The sequence below is a fragment of the Strix aluco genome, chromosome 4 (assembly GCF_031877795.1).
Source record: "Strix aluco isolate bStrAlu1 chromosome 4, bStrAlu1.hap1, whole genome shotgun sequence".
In the NCBI taxonomy this organism is placed as follows: Eukaryota; Metazoa; Chordata; class Aves; order Strigiformes; family Strigidae; genus Strix; species Strix aluco.
This window is the reverse complement of record NC_133934.1, coordinates 92,636,182-92,660,205: the sequence shown is the minus strand read 5'-3', so window position 1 is coordinate 92,660,205 and position 24,024 is coordinate 92,636,182. Positions and strand designations below refer to the sequence as shown.

The window sequence follows — 24,024 nt, the reverse complement described above, 5'->3', positions numbered from 1 at the left end:
TATTTTGTCTTAACTTTGTTCTGAAACTCATAGTGTAAGGTCAGCAGTAGTCAGTGACTACTGAAATGGTGTTTGCAGTACGTGATACAGTATGGATAAACAGCTATGCATGCTTATAAAGAAGTTTTTCTTCAGCTTGAGTAAGAGGAATTCAGAGTTTTCTCCCCAGTTTAGAAACAGAGATTTTCAGGGAAATAGACAGCTTCACAAATAGCTATGAAGTAGGTATTTGTGGAGTGAGTTGACCCTTAGACGTATTTTGCCCTCACAAGGAGACATTCCTTTGAGTGTTGTAATGTGAGCTAATTTCATTTTAGTTGAGCCATGAATTTTCTATATACATGTGCTATATTTTGCTTTTTCTCCTCTAATGTGGAGGGCATATACAAGTTCTTAAAACCTTTAGGATATAGTAAAGTTTATTGAAAATGTTTGTAGACTTAAATTATGACTGGTGGTTTTGCATTACAGGTAAGGAATACCCTGAAAGATGGAAGTCTTGTTTCTGCTCCTCTCTTCTGTTCCTCTCCCTAGTTCTCACACTTACCATAAGTTGATCTCCTGCATCATCTCAGCAATAAGAGACTGATTTAGTTTTTGTTACCGGGTTAGTTTTTCTACTGGTTTGGAAGCTGAATGTGTCTGTAATGTGAGGACATGACTGTAGGCCAGAAATAGAGAAGGAAGGAATGGAGGAGATGGGAGGGTTCAGTCTCCCTGTTCCTGGCAGCATCAGGCCATCAACTGGGCTGAAGCCGTAATGTTAAACTGCAGCTCTGGGCTTGGCGTGGGCCCCCTGCTCAGTCCCTGCAGGCCTCATAGGTGTTGGTATCTGTGTTACCTCTAACACAGATTGGATAGATCAATGGGGTGGCATTTAGACAGCTCAAGACTATAGGCACATACAATTGGCATTGATTTGCAGTGCAGAAAAATATCTAAGTCTAGGAGAATACAGCTGCGTATTTTCCCACTGTAAAATAATTCTCAGAAATCCTGTGATGCAACACATTTTAGGAGATGTTCAGAAACATTGAGTTCTCTGGAATCATGGGTATTAGAAGTTAAGATTGTGTGTGCTACCATAATTATTTCCTTTTGTGTGCGTGTGTTGTGATGTAGGTATCTAATTTTTCCTGAGATGCTATATGCTCATGGAAGAGTCTTCCCATCAGGACCCTATTGTGGTCTCTTGAAAAGAATATGGTGTTTATCTGATTAAACAGCAATTCCTTTATGATAGGATAGGCCTACTGAGGACATGCAGCATGCACAGGAGAAGGGTTTTGCCTTTTCTCCAGCCCTTAGTTTTCTCCTTTTAGGAAGCCAGAAAAATTATGCCGAGCTGAGGGGAGCATGAGACAAGTAGGGCCAAAGTTTGGAAGGGGGAGTTGGATTAGACAGAACCAGAGCTGCCTCAGCTGGAGTTACAAGGATTGGGGTGGGAGAGACAAACGGGGTGCAGAAGGCTGTTTGGCTTGTTAAACTGGGGGTTGCCAAGGTTTGGGGCAAGCCAGAAACAGCCCTGCTTCCCCATCCGCTACAGTGTGAGAGGGAAAACATGTCTGAATGTCAAGGTCTTGGGAACTGTGGTGGTAGCGGATTGATGTTGCGCTGCTTCTTACTTGGATTGAAACATCTGTGATTATGTAGTCTGTTTTTTTTCCTACCTTTCACTAATGACTTCTAGCCAATTGTGTTTTTGTACATGTGCTAATGTTTGGAAAGAATTGTGTGAATGAGTTTTTCTTTAGCTAAATGAATAGTGGCTGTTCTTTATACTAAGTTTCATGTAGAAAAAGAACGGAAGAGTGTTTGTTTGTCTGGTACTAAAAACAGGCCCTTGTATTAATCTGTTAATAGGAAGGATTTTCATCTACTATAATGTAAGTAACAAGAATAACTAAACTGAGCACTTCGTGCAGCACCCAGAGTGGAAAACTGCATCTACATAGCCTAGAGAATAGTTAAGGAATAGGACTCTCCTCTCTAAAAGTCAGAATAACTTTGCAGACTACTTGGGGGTGGGGTGGGGGGGGGGGACTATCTGTACTAGCTGTCTTTTGAGAGGAAGTTGGCCCGTGGTCATGAAAGCAAATGTATGAATTTAGTAGTCATAGTAGTGGTACCATGAAAATGCCAGTTGTGACCTCTGCTGCTTTCTACATAATTCAAATTTTAAAATTCTCATCAGGCTTTTTGGTATAGGGAATGAATGACAAATACAGATGGCTTACTGCATAAACCTCTCAATGGTAAAGCCAGCAGATAATATCAAGATTATTGAAGCCTCCAATACAGAAACCTTTGACCTTTTGTCCCATTGAAAAAAACCCCCCATCCCATGTCATTAGTGACAGAAAAGTTGAAGACTTAGTTATTGGTTTAATTGCTTATATTTTATATAAAAGGTTTTAATAGTATTTCAAGTAATTTGGTTTTCAAATATAAAAGTGTATGAGGAATAATTTAATGAAGGAACTTGAACTAGGAGAGGATTTGACAGAAGGTTTGATTTCAGCTCATCCGACAAAAACTGCAGAGCTTCCTTTTTCTTCTACCTGCTTTATGTAAACGTTCTGTACTTGTACCAAAACAATTATACTCTTGAAAGCAAAATAGTCTTACCTGCAATTTCATCTAATTGTCCAGTGTTACATTTAGTTTTTAAAAAATGCACTAAGTTCATTTTTAAAATTTCAAACTTAGGAATTTGAAGACATCAGAGGAGTAGACCAGTGATTGGAGAAATGGCCACAAACAGTGCAAAGCATGGAATAACAGGGGAATGGCCAAGACCCTGTGCTGTCACATGCCAGATTAAAATAACTGGAGGCATAAGGAAATAAGCAAATTATTTGATGAGTTAGCAATGAGTTTAGCTGGAGCAACTTGGAGAAGCAAGGGCAGCCAACAGCTTGTCAATTTGATGGATTACACCCCAAAGTTTACTTAAAAAGAAATCATTAAAGAAAATATATTACTTTCATGTGGTTTACCAATGTTTGTTCTCAGGTTGTGGTGTATCTGAACCAGCAGCAGAATTTGGAGCCTGTCCATCATCTGTAGACCAACATATTTCTGATAACCATGCAACTGAGCAATAGAATAGGAATAATTCAATAGGTCTTACAAAATGCTGAACAAAGTAATCAGAAAGAAAGAAAACAGAAAACCTGCAGGTCAACTTGGAAGCATCTGATAGTCTTCTTGGTAGTCCCCAGACTAGGCAGGATGACAGTTGATCTCTCTGGTTTCTTATCAGTGGGCCTGCCCCCATTTAACTTCAGTCATCAACCTCCTTCCATGTTTATATTTTGACGTCATATTTTGTAGAGCTCTGATTGCAGAAGGTGTGCAGGGTTGTGCATGTTCCCCTCCCACCCCAACCGCCTGTGCCTCTGTGATGTTTTTCAGAGCTCTGCCCTTGCATGTTTGTGTCTGGTTAATGAGGCCAAGGGTGTTGGATTGGGGCTTCATAGAAGAATGGTCTTGAAAGAAGCCAGGTAGTTTTCCATGAGATGGTGCTAACTACCTATTCCCTCCCAGAATTTTCCTGGGGAGGACAGACCTCACCTTCTGAAGCTCCTGACAGTAAAACAGTTTTTCAGAAATTGAGTGGCTGAGTGAAGAGCGCTTTCACAATTCTTAAAAGTCCTGAGAAGACTTTTCCTTTTGCTAAGCTTGTGTATGTGTTAACGGAAACTTGTCTTGCATATAAAGATACAGGAGAGGTTTTTTAAAATATTAGTAGGAATCATGGATATTGGTAATTCTGCTTTCTGGTTAGCGTTAGCTGAGACTTCAAATATATGTTAAGGATACTTAAAACTGCTGTGTGTTTAAGATTATGCTAACAAACGCATTTCAATTAGGATGTATTCTCAGATGTAGGAATTTGAAGGTTTTTCTGTAACAAATAATATACAAATACCCATCTGAAACAACAGCCAGTGAAAATCGCTATTGTGAAGCTTATTTTGATAAGATTTTTTTCCTGGTCAGCCTACTGTTAATTTTTGGAAATTTTCAGAAACTGTGGAGTGGGTCTGCTTTATCTGTCATGAAATTTTTGGTGCTTACAGATGTGTTTAATATTTACAGAAGTTGGGTATGATGGGTTTATATCAAACCCTCAAAGCAGGGTTCAGTAAGAACATTTGCACCTCAAGTGCCTCCTTGATGCTTAGCAGCAGCATTTTTAAATTCTTACAGAAAATGAAAGCAGCTTCAGCATTGTATTATGAGAGTTGAAGTTATAGTGATTCTAAATGTAACTGGGTATAACCAAATACTCCTGTTGTATGGATATTTTAATTTTTTTCATCACTGTAAAATATTTTCTTCTTTATAAAGCTTTGCTGGCTGTCAGTGTCTTTCAGATGCCTGTCAAGGTCACCATAGCTCTTTTCATGTGTGCACATTAAAAGTTACTGTATCTGTAGGGAAAATATTTTAATTGGAGAACTTCCTTTTAAATTTTTATGGGTAAAAACGTACTCATAGATTGCTCCCTCCTTAAAAACAGCAAATGCAATAAGATGCAGGCTAAATCAGAAATGTGGACTTAATTCACCTGGGCATTGAGTCGCAATATTTATATTTTACTGTGCTATAAAATGTGTATAGAATTTACCTTTTGAGGCTAATACAAATTTGAGAAACAATAAGAACTTGCAAATGCAAGTTTTATAGCACGATTTCTGCATCAGCATAACAGTGCATTTTAACTGAGAGTATGTATTCGGGGTGTGCAAGAGGAGGACCTCACAAAGCTTTAAAAAAAAGAACAGAAGAGATGGGCTGCGGTGACTTGATAATACATGGAAGATTCATAAATGAGGCTGGTGTTGTATTTTATTAGTTTATTATTGCCTTATGGATTCATATTGTCATTTTATTTTTAACACTCTTAAGCACTCTTTTTGTTCTCCTTTTGCAGGTGTTTTATTTTTTCCTTGATTAGATCTAAAGAGCTTCTTGTGTCCTAAATAAGTTAAGAACTGTTAAACCTCATCTTTTCCCAAGTCTCTTTTCTAGCTCTTTTGATGGGTTGTCTATTGCTCTGTTTCGCTCTATATTGACTCCCTCAAGGAAGGGAGCAGGGGTTGAAGATGTTGCAGGTGGTAGGTATAATGTCCTCAGAACTTGACCACAGTGAAGTACTGTGTTATTGGCATGTATGGTGTCAGTTTGAAAACCCTTATTATGAGGTGAGAATGTAGTCTGCTATCTGAAAGGTGCTTGGGTTCAAAGGGAGTCTGTGATGATTGCAAGTTTCCTTATTTTCTTAGGACTCTCTGCACCAGACTGCCTGAAATGTGCAATCACAGCTTTTGCTTTTTCACAATAGTCCCCTTTTTATGAGTTTCAGTAACACTTTCTGTTAAGCTTGCTTACTCTCTATTTTAAACTTACTGGGAACAACTGGAAAACTAAAGAACTCTTCATAATTTCAGAAACATGCCATTATCAGACCTGTTTTTCTTCAATCATTCAATACTTAATGCAGGTATACTTAGATTGATACGGAAATCTGTAGGCAGCCAGTTGGTTTTTGCAAAGTGTCTTCTTCAACTCATATAGGTGCACAGTTAACTTTGTGTCCGTGCTGTGGAGTATCAAATCATCAATCCACTGTAGAAAAGACATAGGAATGTCTAGTGTCTTTTTACCTATAACTTAGAAAAAGATGAGGTCAGTCCTGAAGTAAAAATATTCCTGGTAAACAACAAGAAAAATGGGCTTAACCTTATGTAAGAGCATTCATGCACAGGGATGACATTGGTTTAACTAAGTCAGTGCAGTGTGACTTCATGTATTCTATTGCTGTAATTTGTACGTATTGAACTCACTTTCCCCCAAGGTACTTTCGGACAATTGTTTGATCTGTTTTTTTCTGTGTCAATTTTTCCATGTTTAAGAATATCTTTGACTATTTTTCAATTAATGAAATGAAATAATGGATTCAAGTAAAACGTAATTACTTCTTTTCATCCCTCTGCGTGTACCCCCTGTCATGCATGCACAAAGGGGATGCTTAGCTTTTCATACAGTGAAATGAATTTCTGGTAGGTTTGGAGCTTTTTAACCTCTAGATACATTAGAAAAGTTATTCCTTAGTGGTAAATGATTGTGTGAAATGTGCTTTTTAGCTGGCACCCTGGTGAGTTACCATCCCCAACACAGAATTTGTAGATCTAGTAAGTATGTCAGGTAACTAAATGATGGAGAGTTTGACTTGAACCAGTCACATCTAATGGTTTTCCGTGAGTACACTTTAAGTGACAGCCATACAAAAGTTGAGCACTTCACAGGTTAATAGTTACGTTAGAAGTAGGTTTTAAATGTTAGGAGAATGATGCTTGAATGATGTCCATGTTTCTAGTAGGGAAGGGGTGATGGGCATGAGATTAGCCTTCCTCTCTGCATCTTGCTGATCTGCAACATAGGAATATCTTGGAGACTTAAGCTTTCCTCCTGAGGAATTATCTGGAGAATTTTCATTAAATTTTACATTTGCAAGAAATCAGCTCATCTGTCTGGTTTATTTACAGAAAATTAATAAGATTTGTATAGAATGCTAGAAGTACTTTACTGTCCTTGGTAATGGTATTGTAAAATTGTATTAGCCATAGAGGAGGTGCTTGCTGGCATGTACTGTGGGGAGGCTCTCTTTTTTTTGACTAGATGTCTGCTGTTGCTGGTACCAGATGAATGCTGCTTCCAGGTTAGGCTGAGGAGGATCTTTCTGGTGCCTTCATACAGAATGCCCTGGTAACCAGCCTCCTTGTTGCTTCAGTCTCCTTCAGGTGATTCTTAATTTAAGAGCGTGTGTATTAATTAACTCCCTGTGACTGTTTCTAAGTGGAAAGGGCAGTTTTTATTTACTTTCTTACAATAATAATAATTCCTGGCAACTTAATGAGGTTCATATGCACATTTGAAGAACACAGGCTCATCAGAAGCTCCTTTGACTCATAAGAATATAACTTTTCAGCCATTTTAATTTTTAATACATTTTTTCCCAACAGAGTATTAAAGAAATATCCATACAGGTGCATACTACCAGAAGTGCCCTTTTTACCAGTAAAGCTTTGAAAGGTTCTTTCCTGAAGAAGGAAGCACATTACTCACTTGAAAAAGTGTACTGTTTTTCATATGCCTTATTGGTTAATGCTTGTCTCAGGATTCATTTGTGCAGAGAATTATTTCAAGCTGTCTTCTCCATCCATTATGAGATTTGGGGATGTAGCTTTCTACAGTGCACTTGACACGTTTTCAACCTGCACTTAAAACATACAGACAAAAGTATACCTTCTTACACTTTTTACTTCCTTTGCCTATGTTGTTTTCTTTGTTTCTTTTACTGATGTGTATGACCTTAGAAGTTTTTACTCAAAATGGCCTCTAGCTTTTATCTGAACTTGCTGACTTGTTCCACTTCTACAGATTTCACTGTACAGCTGGAATAGCTGTGCTTCACTAGTTTTAACATGAAAAAGGATTCATTTGTTAGCTTGATAATCTCTGTGTTTCTGGAGTTAAGTCATATTTGCATCTGGTGCAGTTTGTGGAAGGCTGTTTTCTCGGTACAGAGACAGTGGAAAATACATCGTACGTAATCTTCAAGAATATTATTTTCAGTAAGTGTCATATACCAGATGGCTTTGAGATCTTTAGCTATCTGTTTTTGTTAATCTTGCTTTGCTTGCTTGAGACCTCGAAACTTAATTTCCCCACCTGCTGATAAATATAGGGTCAAAGGAATTGCCATACTGGGTCAGACCATCTGTTCTTTAATTAGGAGTAGTAACAGATGCTTGGGATGATGATGCAAAAAAATCTATAATAGGCAGTTATGACAATAATATACTCCAGGGTGTATCTCTCTGGGATCCTGTTAGTTTGCCTTGTGTCATAAAACTCGAAGACATTAGTACCTTTTCCAGTTCTTTGTTTTTAAACGTTTTATATTACTATGTAACTTTATCTTTTGTTCTCCCCTTTAATGCTGCTAAGCTTTTGGCTTTGCAGTCCTGTATCCCTCAGCAGTGAATTCCTTAGGTAGAAGTATCCCTTCTTGTTGATTGTAAAGGTGTCAGCTTTCAATTTAGTTGAATACCTTCTCTTGCTCTTGTAGTATTCTGGGAAGGAAATTCTTGCTCTGCCATTCGTGTGCCACTTTCTGTCCTTTTTTGAGGGGAAGGAGAATCTTTCTGATTTTTCTTCTTCATACTGATATTTCCATGCTGCTTGTTATTCTTGGTTCCTGCCTCTGAGAGGCTTTCAACTAAGCTGCAATAACTGGATGATTCAAATTTCCCACCATGCTTCAGTTGAGAAAACACAGTTGAGAAATTCCTGTGAGAGAATTTTCTTATCTTATGCCACTGAAGATGTATACTTCGTAGAAAATGCCTTCAGAATTACAGCTTTTAATTGAGGAATATGTGCTTTGTTGTAATGGTGAAGGTGTCGTTGCAAGGGGAATGTTGGCTAAACCTGCAACAGTGCTGCAGCAAAGGGCTGCTCTGAGCAGAAGCAGTGCTTCTTTTTTTTTTTTTCTTACTGCAACTGGAGTGGTATTTAAAGGATTGATGAACTGGGAGGCAAACGTTGTTTGTGGTAGTAGCAGAACATTAATATCTAAACAGCAGTTCCCCAAACAAGGATTATGGCAGCTACAGATGGGCATGGAACCCAAAAGAAAATAGTTTGCTGGTTTTTGTTATCCTCTGCTGATCAAGAGCAATTGGTATAGAAACCAACTGATTTAGATTAAGATTGTAGTTTTAAATATCTCTGCAAAAGGGGTCTTAGTTCTCTTCATTCTTGCCAGTTTTTCAAGGGAAGACTTACTTCTTGGTGTGAAGTATTGCTTGGGTATTGCCAGTCTCCTTAAATTGCTTACCTTTTTCTACATAGATGCTTAGAAAACTCATTAAACCTTGAAGTGAGTGCAAGTTAGAAGTGAAGGAGTCGATAGGATTTGAGTGAACGGCTGTGAAGGCAAGTGAGAAAACTAATGGGGGAGTGAGACAGATTCTTGTTAGATACATTAGTAAAGAGAAATGAAGTGTTGAACTCTATCCTGACTAGCAAGGGAATGCAGTTCTTTTTCTAACCTGCTTCTAAGCATTAGAGCCAGCAGTTTTTGTTGTGTTGTGTTCAGGTTTCCAAGGAGATGCGAGATATTTTTGTGAAACTGAGAAATCATGGGAAGAGGAATTTTAAAATGCATGTCAAACCACAAAACACAGTGGCAGGGAGGACCTCTAATACACAGTATTTTAAGGGTAGAACTTAAATGTCATATGACTGAAATTGTCTTTTTCACCAATGGTAATGATTAGTGTTTAACTGAGAGCTATTTTAGGATGATAAACAACATTCCTTTCATTTTTAACTGCTTGGAGGGGAGACTAATAGATGCTGTTTATTCCAAAGTCTGCAAGAATTTTTTACTTGGAATCAAAAACCCTAAAATGTTACTAAGAAATCAAATTTTTTTAAAAATGCTGGAGGTCTAATTTTTGAGCTAGCTGTTTGGGTTGAGAGTGTTTAATGAATAGATCTTACAGATTGAGCAACCTGGGAATGTTCTGTGTCTAGGATGTTAAGAGCTATGTAAGACTATATGAAGTGCTTGAGTCAAGTTCTTGAGGAAACTGGAAATTTTCAGTTGACAACAGCATGTGCATTGCATGCAATTATATTTTGCACACAAACAGTACTCCGATGCAGGTTTATGCTTAGGAGTTCTGGGTAGTTGCAGCGAGTCCTGTGAAGCTGCTGGAAGATGGGTCAGTTTTGCTAATTGTGGACATATGCCCTGTTTGTGAAAGACCTCATGAATTAATAATCAAGAGATGGACTTCTGTATTGGTGGTGGCATTACAATTTTTATGTTACAGAATGCAGCCTTGTTAACGTTAGATAAATGAGTCTGCAGCAGACTTACCAACAAAAGGAGAGACCGAGTAGCATCTCTACTTACATAGTGCAAATTATGTACTTGCTGCTGTATGGCCTGTTTGGATTTAAGATTTATTCTAGTCATACACTACTGTAGATTTCTTGTGCTTCTCCTGGCTGTATTTGTTTAATCTGTTTATTTTAATTCTCTCATGGTTTTGCTTTTGCACCTAAGCTGTCACTAAATGGACTGATTGGTGTCTTTGTTACTCTGGTTACAATACTATTTGTGCACCTCTTGTATGGCTGGCAGGTTGAGCAGACAGGTAGGGCATGTAGCAGGAAATCATAGGGAGTTTCATTATGAATCTCTGTGAAATACAGGAGAAGGGTAAGTGGAAACTAAGAATACTGCCCTGTGGATTAGAATTTGAGCTGGAAGCCTGCGGGGATTGCAGTAGGGGCTCGAGGTAGTATTGGTGGGGAAAAAAGAGGAGATTTAATGGACATGAGGAAAATGTTGGCTCCAATTTAAGTGTAATTAACATCGTAAATTAATCCACAATGAACTATATGTCTATTAGAAATTACTCTTCCTCGGTACTACTTGTTCAGCAGAGCCAGCAACCCATGGCATTGTTGGATCCTCAGCTGTCATAGTTCTGCTTCTCGTCTATTCCATAGGTTAATGAGGGGTTTCTTTTCAAGCAGGCAATGATGTGACTTTTAAAGATATATGGAATATCTGATTTATTAAGAAAAACCACACCAGAAACGGATTTTTAGAACATCACTATGTAAGAAAAAACAAAATGCAAAGCACTGATTCAAACTTTCTGGTAGAAGAGGCCTTACCTTTCTGTATGTTTAAAATCTCTATTCTGTAAAATGCTTTTAATTGGCATATCTCTTTATAGTGGTTTCAAGCTGACTTTTACTTTTAAGACTTAGGGGCCAACTGCTGAGAAGAATATCTTTTTTCCTGTTGGTTTTGGCACCTGAATTACCTAGTGCAAAGTGAGCTTCAGTCAGCACTTCATGTTGCACAGAGATCCTTTCCCAACTTTGCTGTAGACAGCAAAGTGCAGGTTTTTTGGTGTTGAGTTTTTGTTTTGGGTTTTTTTTTTTTTTTTTAGTAATGAGGTTCCAGTGAAACCTCAAAGCTGAGAGGAATTTCAAAATGAAAATAAAATTATATCTGTCAGGAGAGATTCATTGGCTGCTATTTAGTACAGAAAACTGTGCAAAACGCTTGCGGCCAGCTAAATGAATACGAATGTGTTACATTTTTTTTTCTTCCTTGCATGCATAACGGTACATGATTACAGTTGGTTAATGCCCACTTTGTATTTAAAACTTTTCTGAAAGAAAATACATGCTTTTTTTGAAAATCAGCTTTATGCTAAAGGAGTGATAAACACAGTTTTTTACATAGATGATTTTCTTTTTTTCTTCAGTTATCTCCCATATAAAACTGACAACAAGTTTCACTAAAAGTATAGTTTGATGCTGTGAGCATTTAGCTTGTTAAAGCGTGTGGGAATAGCCCTTCCTAAATGTAGTTCTTTAATAATTTTATCCTTGATGACCAGCACTTACGGTATGTCAATATACATCTCATCCACGGAAGGGTCATGACTTGAGTGCATATTTTGATATAGAGTCAGAAGAACTACTGTCTAGGTCAGATTTAATAATTAGTAAATAGAATTCTGCCAAATGTTTTTATTTGCTATAGAAATCAATGTGGCAGAGATTTTGCAGCAAAAAGTGGCTATCTGCAGAATTATTTGAGCATTTGTATAGCGATAATCTATGTTTATGAAAGAAGAATTTGTCTAAATAACAATGCAAGAGCTTTTCCAGATTCGTCTTTTGGTTGTGAAGTTTTAGAAGTTTGATCATTTGTTTTAGAGAAAACTGAAGGTGGATTGCAGTATTAACTGCTAGGCTACAGCAAAATGCTGTTCCCCACAAAGGGTGTGTGTCAAGCACATCTTCTGACATGCTTTTTTTTCCTCTGATGTGAGAGATCTCTGCTCTTGCCTGCATCCAAGTGTCATATAGGTGAATGCCAACTGATAGTCTGAATAATGAATGCTACTTCTGTAGTAATGTATTGGCTGCCCCCAAATCCACCGGTTCCCATACTAGGCCTTGTGTCCCCCCCAATGTGCCTGCCCACTGGGGACAGAGCTGCCTCCCAGCCAGTTCAGGGAATGTAATGGAATTCTGAAGTACATGTTTAACCCCTGAATTTAGGAAGGTGATTAGGCACTGCCCCATAAAGCAGGGCAGAAAGGAGGTCTGTCTGTAAGTGGTGTTTTTAACATGCACAGTAGCTGTAACAGTATAGGCTCAATGCTTTTCCCATGTGTCTTTTGTAGAAGATAGTGTGTACCTGTGCACAAGCTTTCATCTTTGTTTTCAGTTGAGAGAAGAGGGAAAGCAGCATACTTTCCAGCTAGTTACATTTTAAACTTTACATAGGGACATTTGTTTCATGTTGTACTTCCGGGAGCATTTCAAAGCCACACTACGGCTGCAGCTCTTGTATGGTCACTTCTCCCCTCTAGCTCTGTCTTCTCCCCTGAAATGCTGCCAGTAGTTAGTTGAGTTGGATAAGAAACAAGCTCAAAGCTGTCTTCATAAAGCCATTGATTAGATGCATACTTTAGATCTGGATCAGTTCTTCAATCCAGTTTCCCCATATGGATATCTGAAAGTAGAGGAGAGGGGGCATATTACCAGTGCTGTATTGCCTCCCTGGTACAGTGACTGGGATTTTTTTTTTTTTTTTTTACGTTGTCCTATCCTGGGAATTTGGAAAAGGGTTGTCCGTGGATCACCGTGTCCTGTGGAGCTGTTACATGGCATCTGTTTAACAGGTATAGCATACACTGTTTGGTACTTTGGTTATGGCAAAAGTAGTTTTGCTGGGTCAGACAGAATTGTTAGCACTGAAGTTGAGCCAAGACATGGCAAAACTTGAAGCAGCTCTGAGGTTGTCCATGCTTGGTCAGCTCTCTGAGCCCTTGTAGATATAACTTCAGGAAAAAAAAAAAGGAGGATTTGAAGAAAAACAAACTTTTTTGCTTCACCTCCATTTACTAGAATTTGGGGATTATGGTTGTGCAAGTGGTAATTATTCTCTTACTCTTCTGTCAATGAAATCCTCCTTTTTCCTTCCTAACTGTTGTAAACTTAGAGCAGCAGTGTCCTGCTCTTTACTTGGGACTAGTGTTTTGTTCTAAACTCTTGTCAGCTGTAGAAATGTGATAGAATAATGCTCCTTTTACAAAAAAATGCTATATAATGATGTGTAGTTAATTTCCTCTTCCTTTCTACCAGTTCTTTTCCTTTGCTGCTGTCCTTTCTGTGTGAATCTTGATGTATTGTGCTTAGTCCAGACAAAAAAATAACTGTTTACAAACATTACTTCCTACTTTACTTTTTTTATTTGAAGGAGCAAGAACTATGAGAAAGGGCCAAAGGCAGGATAAGAACAAAATATCAATCCTGTTTTTGCTTTCCTGGTGTCTGATGTGATTTTCTATGTGTTCACCAGCAAAGATGTAATCCTAGTCTGTCTGATGTCTGAGTCATGTGCATCTCTGGCCCTCATAGAGAAGACACTGAAGAAATGATTTTCCCTCTTGGAGAAGTCCATTTTGGAAGGATATGAATTTGGCTATTTGATATGTTTTATAGTGCATAAGGTTGTCACTGGGGAAGAGAAATATTTAGTTGGGGCACTTTATACACTTTCCTGTTGACAGTGAGATCATCTTCAGGGTGGACTCTACTGGCTTTAAAAAGAAAATGCCAATGGATTATGAGGAAGGAGGGAAACATACCTGTTCTAATAAAAAAGTAGTATGATAGAGTAATACAGAAAAGATGGAAAATGCAGTGGTGTGAGTCAATGCTTATAAAAAAAATGCTGGTGAAGCAACATTGTTTTCTTAAGTAATAGGACATTGTCCCCTCAAGATCTTGAATTTGGCCCTAACTGGGGTGGCACAGTATCTACATCTGCCTTTTTTTTTTCCTTACTGTTCTCCTTGAGGCTTTCCATTACTGTGCAGTGAAGAAGTCACCTTTATGGCACTTGATGTGTAGTATTACCTGTGCTGCTTGCGTTATCATTCAGTCTGTAAAACGAGTACCTCATGGATGTCTTTGGAGCTAATTAAACATCGTCCTCCCAGGAACCAATTCTCTGCAAGCAGAAACAGCAGAAGCATGATACTGTGCTGCATCCCAGAGAGGATGAAACATTTCCCTTACTGCTAGTTCTGCCTTGGCTAACAAGTCGTATCCATTTTGTCAGTCACGTTTACATGTGAGAGCTTTAAGCAGAAACCTCAGGGCATAGTAGTGCTTAATGTATAATAAATACTATTTGCCTTTTTTAATGGCTAAATGAAATGTGCATTTTGAGCTCTAACAAGAATCTTTGTAAGCATTTTATACCACTTTAAAACTAATCTTTAATGTGTTTTTTAAAAGGTCTGGTTAATAAAATGTATTTTCCTACTAATGCTGTCACCCAGAGATTTAAAGAAAAAAAAAAATATGGCTGTAGCTGAAAGCTGTTTAACAATTTCCTAATGGAATGGTGTTAAGAAGAAAACAAGAGTGTTCTAGCAGTACGGACCTTTGGCAGTTTTGGGATGTGAAAGTTAATCAGTGATGTCAAATCCAGAAGGTGACTATATGCAGATTAGGACGGAGGCATATTGATGGGGCTCTGAGAGCCTTGTAGTATTTGTGCACTAGTTCTAGTAGTCTGTTTCCTGTTGAGTTAATAAGATGCTTACAACTTTTTACAGCCGTTTAACCTGCAAAGGGCTAATTTTAGCTGCTTTATGATGTACAAGAGACATGCCACATATTACTCTTGTACGTCTTTCTCATCTTTACAACAAAATTAGGGAAGTATTTGACTGAATCTTACCTAATTCCTCAAAACAAATCTTTCAACAAAATTTTACTGAACAAAATGCAAGATTTTTTTCTCTGAAACTTCTCCCTTTACTATTTAGCATTCACCCTTGTCTTGTTTGTCTTCAGTCCTCCATTTGATACAGTGTCTTTCAGCTGCTAATCTGAATAGACAGTGGAGAAAGCATCTCCTACATCTATTCCTTGCTTTACCTGTAGAGAGGTGTTAAGATCTATCTATATTTCACAAAGGTTTTAAAAAAGTGAATGAGGCTGTTGTTCCTCTATAGGGAAATGTCATTTTCGTTTTCTGCTTTTAGCTCAGTGTCATGCTGCTGTAATGATTACTTACTGTCAGCCCCGTAGGTTGCTCTGGTGAAAGTGTGTTTGTGGAACTTTTTGGTGCATCTTACAGAAGCTGCTTGGGAGCATGTTTCAGATTGTTTTTTTTTTTTTTTACCCAAAGATACCACATGCTTCATCCACAAGAGTTTTCAGCATTTGAAACTGTAGAGTCTAGCAAGCAAAATGCGCTACTTTTATAAAATGAATATCTCTATAACGGCTGGCACATTGTTAGGTCACCATGTTACAGAATCTGATTCCACCAGATGCTCAGCTGTCTCCTAGCCTCCAGCTGCTGCTTCCCTTACACTTCACACTCAGATGGTTTGGAAAGTATTTGCAGTAATAGGGAAGGTGGACTTCGGTGTATTTTAGGCATCTTGGACTAAAGAATTTGATATTTCTTGGCTGGGCTGTATCACTTTAGAGTTGTTTGGTCTGAGTCTATTTTTAAATTAGATGGTAACATTAGAAGAAAAACAATAGCAACAATCAAAAAGTCCATCGATTTCTTTTTCATCTACTACATAACTTCTTCTGACACATCATCCTGTGGGATAGTCCTTTTTCTAACATGGTTCCTCTGTATTCTAAGAACAAACCACGGAAGTGATTACTGTCTTCAGGGTTGTGTATGTGGCACAGTTTCCTTGTGAAGCTTAGAGCGTTCAAAAAAGTTTTCTGCAAAATAAAATATTTCCTTTTTTGTTTGTTTTTATTTTAAGCACTATTCTGTACTAAAGCTTCTTACTGACATTGAAGTTCTCTTGTGAAGTGATGTTTGACTAATTTTTTTAAAATAAACTAATAGCTCATTGGATAATACAAAGGTATCTTTAAAAAAATTGTCCTGATTCTCTGTTATTATTGTTCTCATTGGCAGTTGTAGGGTGTAGTGGGGTAATAGTCGAATCCCTGAAGAAATGCAGTTTAGTAATAAATTCAGTGATGACTTTAATGATAATACTGCATAGGCAGTCTTTTTGCAAGGAAATGCAATTCAGTAGTACCAGTGTTATAACTTGCACTTTTCCAGCAGTCGTCACACACAGTAAAATTCACAGCACAGTGGAACAATGAAAAGTGACAGTTGCTTGTTCCAGTGTAAATTACATAATAAAAAATTGTGATCCATGCCAGAACTTTTAATTGGTCTTTTTATACATAAGTATTAATAAATTGTCCTGACATACTGCCAAAATGAAGGTGAATATGAATGAAATTACTAAGATTTTTAGTTAAATGCATGGATTTATTTCTCATACCTTTCTCCCTGAAACAACACTTCTGTAGAAGACTGCATTTAAAGATGCTTACCCAGAATTTCTGGATTGTCCTTTTATTTAAATATCAAAAGTATATGTTAATATCTTTACAAAGCTATGGTTTTTCATATATATTTGAGAGGTTCTGAAATTGGCTTTGTGCATATCATTTTATTTGGTAAAATCTACCTTTTTCCCCTTTGACAGTATATTATTCATTACTTTTTGTGGAGTTTTTCCCAATACTATACTGTACTGAGACTGTAGAACCATTGCTGCACAGTGGTGTTTGTCTAAGTCCTCCCTCCTAGCCAAAATTTTCTTTTAGGTGTCCAGTGAGCTACGTAGGATATCTATCTGCATGCAGATAGTTAATCTATCTTAAACATACATATAGTATCTATATGTATTTATCTACATTGACATGTCTGTGCATAAATATAGTTATGCATATTATATATTTCATAGGTATAATATAAATACCTTAAAGCTTTTTCTGAAGCTTCTTGGATTGACATCTTCAATTATTAGGTTTGTTTCTCACCTGCCTGATTGTTTCCCAGGAGTTACAATAAATGTCAGCTTCTGGTGTGTGGGAAGATGGGTGATGACCAGAATAATGTAGAGAGAAGAGGTTTTTTTAACGGCTATTATTGTGCCATGTTCATTAACGAACCAGAATTTACAAGTACGTCTGCTCAGATTGGAAGTTGTAGTCAACTAAAATGAGATTGTGTAATAGAAATTTTTCACAGTCTTCATGATAGATGGTGTCGATATCCCAGTTTTTAATGCTGCAGATGTGTTTTTCAGAATACCTTTCATGATGAGTTATCCTTAAAGCGATTTATCCTTGTTTAAAATATTGATATGTTTGGCAGATCACGAGGCTAGATGGGCGTGCCAACATTTCACACTCTTGGACTTCAAAACTAAGATTCCTCCAGTTCAAAAAAAGTAGAGCATATTAGAAGTTTTGGTTGCTTCAAAGAGTTAACTTCCTTGATTAAATGGATATTGCAGGTTTAAGATTCAGAGGCTGAAAATAACTATACTTTAACACATCTACCTAATTTTCTTTTCTGCTGTACTAATCACTTCTGGAGCTTCAAATTAAACTGAACGTGTCTCACTCTCAGGATCCCATTGCTGTTCTTTTTCTGATGCATATGGATTTTTTCAGTGTAGCTCATATTGCATGGAAAAGCCTTGGAAGGCAACTACAGACAGGGTGAAGTATTTCATGCTGGCATGAAAGTAATGCTGTATCTGCTAAATAAATAGCTACCCAGCTCGTTTATCATTTTCTGCTGTGTGATAGCTATGCCACCTGGAACAGAGTGAGGATCCCTGGTTAAGTCTGCTGCTTTGGATGCACTTCTACCTTGTTCTCTGTGTTACTGTGTCCATCTCATGTGTCCTTAACTGTGGCTTTCTGCATTTCTCTTTGAAACACTCTGCTTGTTTCTCGGCTTTTTGTGTTTCATCTCTCACTGCTTCTGCAGGGTGTAGAGTTACTCATCCTGATATGTACTCACTCTTTGAATGGATTCAGCTGCCCACTTGGAACATCAGCTGTCTGAGCTGATCTGTGATGACTTTTCTAAAAGGGACTGTACTGTGCTATGCTTGTGTCTGCATGTTTTGAAAATCAGTAAACTAGTGAATGGTATGCTCTGTTAAATTTCAAGTGTAGGTTGTATGGTTCTTGTTTTGTGCTCAGATTTTTTTTTTAAATGAAGTTGATTCTTCTGTTGATGTAAACTGTTGGTAATTTGGCATTGGTTAAAACAAACATTTGTGCTGCTGGATTTAAAAGCAATTTCTATTCCTGCCTTGCCATGCTAAACTTGATCATTGTTCTAAAAATATGGATTGTCTTTTTTGTACATTAAAAATCCTGTAGTTGTGTCTATATAATTGCTTGTTGACAGAGAGGATGCTGTTGATTTCAGAATCCTTGCTCAGCACAGTAATTAGATCTTCAAACTGTGTGTTGTACTTGGTGTCTGAAGGTGACCTTTTGGGGTCCCGTCTGCAACCTGGAGTTCTGGATCCATCTAGAAAGCAGTGGCCTGACATGGTTAAATGGACCTGCACTTGGAGCTTAGATACCTAAGGTACGGAAGAGTGCACTGTCAGGACAGAGGAGGGGAAGGAAGACTTCAGCCACCTGCAATTCTGCCTCATCTGGAGTACATAGTTACCCTCAGTATTGTCACTTTGTGCTGCTGCTGTCATTAACAGAACTATGGGCCGCATAAACATACAACTGTATGCACCCAGTCTACAGTGGTACGGTTTTAACCAGGACAGTAGTAAATCTGCTAAAAGCTTGAAAATGCATCTCAAGTATACACCATTGTTAGCACGTTACTTTCCTGAGTTTCCTTGCATATCATTTAACATCAGGAAAAAAGACCAGACTTGAGTAGAAATGTCTGTACCAAATGTTTCAAGTGCTTGGGAGGAGAAGGGGTATGTGAAATGTTGTCTAAGCTAACTTCATTACTCAGGTCATTTTTTGGTCAGAATTTCTGTATTTTTTAGTGTTCTCTTAACAATTCACTTGGCTGGTATCTGTTATGATTTTCTTCCACTCAGTGAATTCACTCGTTCCTATCCAAGACTATACCAGATAAAAATATTCCGAAGTCTACCAATTTGATGCAGGAATTCTGCATGATCTGGGTTGTCAGGTCTTTGAGATGACCAAAAGGTGTAGATCAGAGTCAGGATTGAGTTTTCTAAACAGGGCTGATAGGGCTCTTAATGTCTCAGGAGGAGACCTATTATGAATATTTTTACATGCTTTGAATCAGCCCATTTTTGTCTCTCTCATGCTTCTGAGTCTTCTGAGTTGGTGTTTGTTGAAGTTTCTGGTTTTGATCTGGTATTCCAGTAGATTAGAGTCTCAGAAATTTCATGGGAACCCTGTGGCTCCACTCTTCCTCCAGGCTGATGGGAGGTGTTTGCCCTGTCTCCTTCTCTCCTCAGGACTTTATTTTTGTAGGGCGGGAGCTGTCATAACTTCTCTGATACCTCACAGGATGACAGCGTAGTTGCACAACGCTGGCTGAAACGTGCTTCTAATTTTTACTCTTTTCTAGTTGGTCTAAGGGTTTTGCATTAGGACTGCTGGATTAATGAGACTGGTTTCAATTCAGAAGGATGGCTTCACGTTTACAAAGCCTCATTGGACTCTTCTTTTGTAGTTTGAAGAAATATTCTTTCCCTCAAATGAGTCAGAGGAAATTTCACCACCTTTCTATCTCCCAAGAATTTTTCTCTCATCTTTTTCATATGCTCTAAGCTGACTTGTATCCTACATTTCTGCCCCCATGTAGCCAAGTCAGTTATGCAGCTATTGCTTTATTAATACAGACTTAGAAAATCTGTTGTTTGATCTCCTTAAAGTATGTGAGACATTAATGTTCTTGGAAACATATCTTTATTTGATCATCATAGGTAATAACCCTTCTAATATTTCATGAAGAGAAATTAAATGACATACCTAGATAAGATTTGTCTGCCACAGGAAATCAGTTTGTTTTGTTATTCAGCAGACTTCAGTCTCCATTTCTAAGGTTTGGCTTTTCTTGGAGAAGACCTTCCTTATCTGTACTGCTAGCACAGTAAATCAGTCAGGCTGTTTAATATGTGTGAATTAAAATAACACTGTTTTTTCTGATCACTGGGAAAATTACTAGAGTCAATAAAAATTGATGGCTTGTTCCAGCTTTTACATTTTTGACAGAAGAGCCGAAATTGTTGCTGATTTTTTTTATTTAGCAAATTCAATGCTAATATTTGATTTGACAAGTGTGGCTGAACTTCGGGGCTTTTTCCAGCTTCCATTTCATTAGGCAGTGGACAGCACTCTTCAAATTTGTATGAAAGTATTCCAGCAAATTAAGAAAGTTCAGGAGTCACCTGGGAGTTGTGGCTGAAGTGACTCTCCTAATCTGTTACAGGAGTCCTTAGGAGTTTTACTAAATACTTTTTTCCTGGACAAACATCAGTTTATACCTTTGAGTTGTATGCTCTGTTACTCATTTCATGGTCTTTTTAGAGTTGTCTTGGTTTCTTGATCACTTAGTGGGATAAAGTAAGATTTACTGAGGTTAGTGCTGTTTTGATTTTTCAGTCCAACTCCAGTGATTTGGGGAAAGCTGTATGGTGCAGTTCAGAGTTTAAATGGTTTAACCCTTTTTTTGCCAATGGTTGGGTTGAAAAGTAGTTAATAGTGATCAAACTGTTACATCACTTATTTTTGGAAACAGTTTTTACCATTAATATTCTGCTGAAGAAAAAAATTAAATGGTCAGAGTAAACAGCTCATGTTTGAAATGTGATTAAATGAAAAACCCAATCCCTTTCCAAGTGATAGGGGAGATAGTAAAATATTTACATATAATGTGGAACTGCACTGACTGTAAGCAGATAAGCAGGATCATACCTTCCATGATTCAGTGATGGGCAGAAACCATTTCATTGCTTGGTGTAATTTCTTGGTATACTGATTTCTGAGTGCTTTGAGAACCACCTTAGTTCTTAGAAAATAATTGCTTTGTAAGATTGTGCCTTTAGGGAGCTTGGGTCAGTAGTAGTAATTTGAAAGAATATTAAGGTTACTGAGTAGCACTTTAAATAGATTGAGGTAAATCTTTACTAGTCTGTGAGCTTTGCTTAATTTACCCTGTGTGGTTTCATATGCATGTAATTTCCTAAACTACCAAACTGATGTCAAGTTAAAACACTAGCTTCTCTCCATTCTTCACTTAATATGCCTTTTGGAATCTGGTTGTGCTACCAAAAAAAAAGATTAAAATGCCAGCTTTTAAAAGGTATAGAAGGCCCTATCTAGCAGATCTAAAAGAACTCTACCTAATTTGTAGTTTTTATCAAAATTTGAGATAAATGCTGACAATGAATAGGTATCTGGCAATGGTTAAAGAGTATGTCTGGCTTTACAGCTGAGGCAGTATTTGTAATCTTGTGAGCCCCAGGGATCAAGAATGTCTGATGCTTTCTGTTCTTCAGTTCTGGGTCCAGTAACACAACTTCTTGGCCAAAAGATTGAAAAGTTTAAAAATATTTATAAATGTATTCATAAACCTTGCTGTCAGGACCTCTGCCATTATTCACACCTGAGTCACTATCCTTTTCATGAAGCATCCTCTTGAAAAATAATTAGCGCCATAGTGACTGTAAAGTGTGAGTGGATTTGTAATCTTGGTGAGTTTTGCAAAGTTGCTGTTCCCCAGAATTCTTACGTTTTTGCTTAAGATTCGGGTTTTGTTCTGCCATAAAGACACGATGTTTACATTTTCATTGTGGTCTCCAGAAAGACAGGAAGAAAAAGTCAAACTGTAGTAGTTCATGAATGGTCAGGAGAAACTTCCCTCTGGTAATGTCAAATTGTCATTAAATACTGCTTTCAAGGGCCTGAAGAATAAACTCTTCTAGATACAAAATACTTTAAAAATTCTGAGAATTTTTCATGCTTGTCATCATCAGCCTAGATGGAGCTCTGAAGTATATTGTTGATGTTAGTGAACTTGGACTTTACTGCAATTTTGTGTATTGAGACTTTAGATTAGCCTTCTATTAATAGTTGTCTCTTATTCTCATAATTCAAGGTTATATTTGTCATTAGCATTTTTCTGACTGAGCTCCAGTTGCTGAAGTATCTGAAGGGTCACAATTAGGGATGCTTTTTCAATTAGGGATGCTTTTCATTGTTTAAATATGCTTCCCATGACATACTTTACAGTGTGCAACATTATACTTCAGTGTTTTGGAAAAAGTTGACTGAAGTTATACCTAAAATGATAGCTCTACAGTCAGTTCATTGAGTGACAGCATGAAATGCGTAAGCTGCAAGTATGCTGTAACCTCCCTAAAATCCTGGGTAGGTTGGAGGATGGTACATGCTGAAAATGTTCAAAGCGGTAGCCTTTTTTTCCCCTCACCAATGAAGTATATTGCTGGTTTGTAAAGCACGTGCTAGGTACTAGGCTAAGCAATTGAAACAGCACTTGTTAGACAGTACAAATTATTTACCATTGCATTTTTGACAAGGTTAGGAACATTGCTTTTTACAATGAGATTTATTTGAGAGCTCCCACTGTAAATGCTTGATTGCAGTCCCTTAAGTGTTTCAATTGACTTTAAATATGATTCAGCAACTTCCAGGAGTAAACCTCAGGGTTTTGGGGGGATGGGGTTGGTGTGTAAGTTTAATGAAATGTATGTGCTGTTCTTTGAATCTGAAGTAGGAACTTAACATTTGGAAGGTGCTGTAAGGGATATGACTTTTTTGGTTTTCCTGAGTGAAATTTTTCCAGAAAAGTGGTAATCTTTGTAAGCCTTAAAAAATTGTTTGCATTTACACAAAGAGACTCCTAAAAATTGAAGCAATTTATCAGCAGGTAGGGTCTCTACAGATTCGCTCTTTGATTTCTACTATTGACCATACTGTTAACCTGATTTCCCCTCTGCGTGAAAACTGTACAACTTTCCTCATAGTCATGCAGATGTGTTTACCAATAATTCTGTAATGAAGAACTTTCTCATGCTTGCTTTAGACATACTGAACTTAAAACAGAAGATTTGTAATTCCAGAAAAGGACACCCCACTCAACCCTCTTAAGCTCTCGAAATGATTCTGGGTTGGTTAAAGCAAGTATTTGAGTCTATGGTTGTTGCTTAAAACCATAAATTCCTGTCCTCATCCATAAACTCTTTATATATATATTCAAATAAATATCCTTGAGACTTCATCTCAGTTCTTGCAAAACAGACTTTTGATTTTTGTTTTTGTATTTTGTTCATTAGGTTTTCTGTTTTCTTGGATATCGGTTAAATCAGGGTAAGTTCACCAAAACTTTTGGATGCAGGGACGCAGGGTGGGAAGAGAGAGGTCTTGGCTTGTCCCACTTTCTTCTGTGTAGTATCCTGTAAGAGAATACTTTTTCCCCCCTTTTAGCCGTCCTTAGGTTTTTCTGGCATTTTCCACCTGTGAGCTCCAGAGAAATTGCATGTTGAGATTCCTTGGGAGCCTCTTAGAGGATACCCGGATTGGGGAATTTAATGGTCTCATGGAACAGTTGATTTGAGCAGCCGTCATCCTTGTAGAGGAATCAAGTTTTGCTTCAACTTCATGCTTCAGTATATCCATTAGCATTTTAAAAATGTTTACCTACATCTCAGGGGGGATGTGATGCTTGGAGCAATACCGCACTGCATTCATTTGAATCTACAATGGAGAAAATACATATATCTACAGAATTTACAGGAGGATTTGCAGTGGGATTTTTTTCCCCCCTTTTGTTCTTGCTTCTTCAGAGATATATAGTTACCATAACAACACAAGGTAATTGTTAAATGCATGCTGAGGGCTTTTTTTTTTTAGTTTCTTTTGCTGCTTATGTTTGAAAGTATATGTAGCATAAAACCTCCTCAGTCACTCAGGAGCAATATGATAGTTCTGTTAATGGCTTTTATTCGAAAACTAAAATATTCAATTGATAAATGTGATGAAGTA

At 37.6% G+C, this 24,024-nt stretch overlaps 1 protein-coding gene across 7 annotated transcripts in view; it reads left to right on the top strand.

Moving 5' to 3' along the window:
* The window catches only part of SIPA1L1 (signal induced proliferation associated 1 like 1), a 222,312-nt gene that overhangs the window by 91,905 nt on the left and 106,383 nt on the right, over positions 1-24,024 (top strand). The gene's annotated exons all lie outside the window — the stretch shown is intronic.